We start from the raw sequence: 6,000 nt of genomic DNA, 5'->3' as shown, positions 1-6,000 counted from the left end.
AGGAAATAAACAAATGTGGGGCAAAAATGTCCCAGGGGTGCCCTACGCGTATCGCTGCAACAGCAGCTTCTTCAAGAGAAGTGTGTAAGGAGTATATATACACAATAATTATAGCAGTTGTCACCTGTGTATGTGGTGGAGTGTGGTCCAGACCAGCTGGAGACAGGGAGTAATCGCATGCGCTGCAGCCACCGCCCGTACCAGTAACGGAATGCATCAGCAGAATACAGCGCCCGCGTATGCGGAAAAGTGTGAAGTATGCCCAGTAGTGTCCATACCTAGGGAGCATGTGCCTAGTGGTACAGAATAAAAGAGGCCCCTGCAGTACTAAATAGGTGACAATAAAGGAAAAATGGGCTTAGAGGAAGGGCCCAACAATTATATTTATTGCATATAAGCACATATGGTGTATAGCTCTGACCCAGAGATGCATCTGTGCTCTCTTTATAAGTTCTTAGGAGGTCTGACCCGAGAGATGCTTCTGTGCCCTTTTTCAATGTTCTTGCGAGGTCTGACCCAGAGATGCTTCTGTGCCCTTTTTCTATGTTCTTGCGAGGTCTGACCCAAGAGATGCTTCTGTGCCCTCTTTCTAAGTTCTTGGGAGGTCTGACCCAGAGATGCTTCTGTGCCCTCTTTCTAAGTTCTTACGAGGTCTGACCCAAGAGATGCTTCTGTGCCCTCTTTCTAAGTTCTTACGAGGTCTGACCCAGAGATGCTTCTGTGCCCTCTAAGTTCTTACGAGGTCTGACCCAAGAGATGCTTCTGTGCCCTCTTTCTAAGTTCTTGGGAGGTCTGACCTAGAGATGCTTCTGTGCCCTCTTTCTACACTGTGTGCAGAATTATTAGGCAAATGAGTATTTTGCTCACATGATACTTTTTATACATGTCGTCCTACTCCAAGCTGTATAGACTGAGAGCCAAATACCAATAAAGTAAATCAGGGGATGTGCATCTCTGTAATGAGGAGGGGTGCGGTGTAATGACATCAACACCCTATATAAGGGGTGCTTAATTATTAGGCAACTTCCTTTCCTTTGGCAAAATGTGTCAGAAGAGAGATTTGACAGGCTCTGAAAAGTCCAAAATTGTGAGATGTCTTGCAGAGGGATGCAGCAAACTTGAAATTGCCGAACTTTTGAAGGGTGATCACCAAAATAATCAAGCGTTTCATGGCAAATAGCCAACAGGGTCGCAAGAAGCGTGTTGGGCAAAAAAGGCGCAAAATAACTGCCCATGAATTGAGGAAAATCAAGCGTGAAGCTGCCAAGATGCCATTTGCCACCAGTTTGGCCATATTTCAGAGCTGCAACGTTACTGGAGTATCAAAAAGCACACGGTGTGCCATACTCAGGGACATGGCCAAGGTAAGGAAGGCTGAAAACCACCACCTCTGACCAAGAAACATAAGATAAAACCTCAAGACTGGACCAAGAAGTATCTGAAGACTGATTCTTCACAGGTTTTATGGACTGATGAAATGAGAGTGACTCTTGATGGGCAGATGGATGGGCCGAGGCCGGATCAGTAAAGAGAGCTCCACTCCGACTCAGACGCCAGCAAGGTGGAGGTGGGGACATATATAGTACTGGCGCAGCCCGCTTGCATCTATTGTGATGAGGCGTAACAAATAGGCTGCATACCAGATACTGTGAACCTGCATGTGTGAACAGTGACCTATGCAAGCCACAAGTGTGCAATTTTACCATCTTCCTTTGCACTTGTGATGTCTCCATTTAATGGAGGTCTTGCTGCATCCTGGCAGTGCATTAGTCTTTTTTGGCCTTGGGCAGTTTACATCTTCTGCCATTAGTCTGTGAGGTTTTTGCCTTATAAAAATGTCAGGAGTTAAATCCTCAGCTTGTAATTTTTTAGTCACAGTAAATGGGTGATTAAGCAATTACTTCAATTCAGCCACCTGCATGCATTGACCTTCATTTAGGGTTACCTGAGGGGTCGCCATGTCTATAAGAGACTGTTTTAGTTCAAGCAATCGCTCAGTCATTAAATAAGTGCTGTGCCCCACTGAGTGGCCTGATCGACAATTGCCCCTTTCCCAGTGTGACGACATGGACTCTCATGGGTTAAAGTTTCTTAAAATTCAGCCAGACAGGATGATAGATTGTTTATAGACGGGGGAATAAGTCCCTCATTGTTTCTACAAGACTCTTGTTGACTCATGTAATTGTGTTGGCCACTGAAAGCCAGACGTATTGTTCTCCAGACATTTCCAGTAACCATTGTATTGTAGTTGTGTATTGCTAATGTGATTACCTTAGTAGCCATTGTCGAGTCTGTGACTTGCAGACTTCATGTAGATAACCTCAGTCTTTCTATGCACACCATTTAAATGAACATTATCCATGCAGCTTGAGATTCATCCAATGGGAGAGGCGCTCTTGTCCAACCAATCGATGAGGACGCAGTGTATCCAAGTGGAAGGCTGTGGCTATAAAAAAAAGGGACTTCTTTAAGCCATCAGGTGGTTGATGGATTCAGTCTAAGCTCTTTGGAGCTGACTAGGGGATCAGGATATCTTATGGCTTCAATCTAGGGATTCCGGCTCCGGTTGGAGACCATATCCACATCCTAGGGATTTCGACTCCGGCTGCCAGGATTGTAACATCAAACCAGGACTACCTAAGGAGGACACTCAGGTTGGGACAGTTCAGTCAGAACCAAAAGAATACAGGACTTAATTAACATATTGAAAGTCACTGAGACCCTAGTCACCATATCATAAATGTATAAAGAGACTGACCAAGTCAAAGAGCTGTATATATATATATATACACACTGAATAAGAGGACATACCCAAAATTATACAAAGATACAAAAATAATTTATTTCAATTAATTAATGACCGCAACACATAAGGACATACACAAGGGGGTGAGTTAAAATCAACACAAAAGAGCGGTGTGTTACAAATGGAGACCCACTTAACATGGATATAATGTATCATACATATAAACATGGGCTCATCAGAAAACAGTTTAAAATGCTCAGAAAAAATCTCAAATAATGGGTTAATATGATGGAAACCAGTATATATACCAGCAGTAGTAAGAGAATTAACTTATAGTGCCGTGACAACTATATCAAAGATCATTTATGCATATTATAATCTGTCAAAGTTAGACATAGAAGGAGCATAAAACGATCAAAAAGAGATGTAGGTGTTAGCATATAAGGGAAAAATTTCCATATGCACATAAAGTTACAGTTTGTCAGATGAAAGACACATATTATAAAGGGCACCAATTGATACAAAGAGTAATGCAAATTGCACTGCAGGTGTAAACCCATGATAATAGAAGGAGCATTGTGGTCAAAGCAGCAACTAATCAAGAGGCAAGATTGCCATGAATACTATGGTTTTGCATACTGCTGAATGGCAAACAATGACCTCAGCAAAGCTGCTAACGCTGTAAATGACCGGAGAACTAGACCGGAGAGACCCAGGGATGTTACCAACCAAGTGGGATCGCCAGACAGGAACACACCGCCCCCACCTCGACGCGCGTTTCGCAACTGCTTCGTCGGGAGGTGTAGGGGCTGTGTGTCTGAATCCTTAAGAGCCCCCAGTGAGCCGCTCACTAACCTATCGCGGCGCGCGGCGGATCAGCGATGCCCGTCCCACACCGCACGCTGGAGTCAAGGCAATCATGATGCATACTGCAATCACGAGAGCCATGTGGACGCCAGGTGCGGCGGGGAGAAGCATACACGAGCCGCCACGCGCATAGGCAGGAAGCTGGAATCACCATGTCAAGATCGGGCAAAGTAAGGGCAAACCAAGTGGGAACAATGAAGAATTTAGAACAGTCAATGAATATTGAAAATCACAATACATTGTAGTATCACACAATGGAATTATATAGAAAACAATAATAACAACAGTTCCAGATGGTCCTTGGTTATAGATAAGTTTCCAAATATAGTTGTTCCAAACCCAGCTACAAGGGGAGCAGATAGGGAGACAGATCTATAAAAGAAAAATATGTACAAATAAAATTAGGATTAAATGGCAGAGTCACATAGCAAGAACTAACACCGAAGCAAGCCACCACATGTAAAAAATATGTGGTAAACTACTACAAGTAGTAAATGACAATGTAATGAAATACAGATAGTCCAATATGAAACTAGTACAGTCAGCTATCATAGCAGAAAAGGTCTAAAGCTGACGATGTCATTCAGGCCTTCTGGCTTGATGGTATTAAGAATGGTAATCCATCTGGCCTCCTTTTTGTATAATAGGTTCCTAATATTGCCTCCTCTAATCCCCAGAATAGCCTTGTCTATACCTCGAAACTTAAGACATCTCCAATTGCATCCATGTTTATCCTTAAAATGACGAGGTATATTTTTGAGTAATGCAATCTCCTCTGGCTTTTGGGCTTTAGCCGCGTTTTTAATATCACGGATGTGCTCCAATATCCGTACCCTGATGTGGATGTGAGGAAATTAGTATTAGACCCAGATGTATGGTGACGTGAGGATTGGGGCTGATCTTGCCCCAATCCTCACGCCTAGACCTGCGATTACACCAAGGCGGTCTAGAACATTGAAAGATTTGATTGTAAACAGTCACCATACATCTGGGTCTAACACTAATTTCCTTACATCTAGTAGCCCAAGATGGGGATCCATATCATGTGGTGATTGTGGGGCTTGTCCACAGATGGATCGAGCAACCACTTTTTGGGACTCTTCCTGTTCTAAGAATTTCAAGATCAGACATTTTATTAATTGTCGTTCTGTGAATGTGGTGTATTGGGCTATTTGCCCATGTGGGCTCATATACGTGGGCCTTACGACCCGCGAATTCAGGGTACGGATATTGGAGCACATCCGTGATATTAAAAACGCGGCTAAAGCCCAAAAGCCAGAGGAGATTGCATTACTCAAAAATATACCTCGTCATTTTAAGGATAAACATGGATGCAATTGGAGATGTCTTAAGTTTCGAGGTATAGACAAGGCTATTCTGGGGATTAGAGGAGGCAATATTAGGAACCTATTATACAAAAAGGAGGCCAGATGGATTACCATTCTTAAAGGGAACTTGTCAGCAGAAATTTCCCCTAAAACCTAACAGATTCCCCCTCTGCAGCTCCTGGGCTGCATTCTAGAAAGGTCCCTGTTATTATTGTGCCCCCTTTCTGACCAAAAAAAAGTTTATAAAGAGGTACCTTTTTGGCTTCGGATTCTATAAATGTGACACGGGGGCGGGCAGCCTGATGGCCGTTATTCTGCCCCCTGGTCCTGTATGCCGCCCCCATCGCTGGTTTCCATACTTTTGGACGCCGCCCACTGCTCCAGCCATCCCCGCGCATGCCCAGTGCCAGTCTCACGGGACTGAGCACTGTGACTGCTGGTGACGTGTGCGCAGGCAAGTGATTATGGGCGGGACTGTGACTGTTATCAGCAAGTACCCGCCCATAATCTCGTGAGCGCGCAAACCTCTCCAGCGGTCACACTGTGCTCAGTGTAGATGCTAGACTGTATGGGCTGCTTCCAGGGATGACGTCCCTTTGTCACGTGATAGTATTTTGAACACGCCCCTATCACGTGAACCAACGAGACCTGATGAATGCTACTCCCGAGAAACACCAATAGCTGAGGAAGTGGTTTATCCAGTCCACACCCTACGGCAGGCCGGACAACAGCCAACAATTGTGGAGACACGTGGCTCAGTGGGTGCTCTCGTCCACTAAAACCCGCCGCCTTTAGAAAGACAGCGTGGCTCAGGGCTCATCCCAACTGAACGCCGGCCTCCTTAACCGTGGGTGTAACACTACTCAGACAACACAGGGTGAGGGAATCACAATAATTAGACTTTATTGGATCCCAAACAATTAACGGCACATAACACATAACCAGCAAAACCACAGAATGTAACAGGCAACAGAGTCTCACCCTTCCGCTGCTCACCAGGGATTAGAATGTCCATGCTTCAGAGGTTCCAGGGCCGCTTACGCCAATCCAGCAGCACCC

Source organism: Anomaloglossus baeobatrachus, chromosome 5 (assembly GCF_048569485.1).
Source record: "Anomaloglossus baeobatrachus isolate aAnoBae1 chromosome 5, aAnoBae1.hap1, whole genome shotgun sequence".
Classification (NCBI taxonomy): Eukaryota; Metazoa; Chordata; class Amphibia; order Anura; family Aromobatidae; genus Anomaloglossus; species Anomaloglossus baeobatrachus.
Note: the sequence above shows the minus strand (reverse complement) of the source record.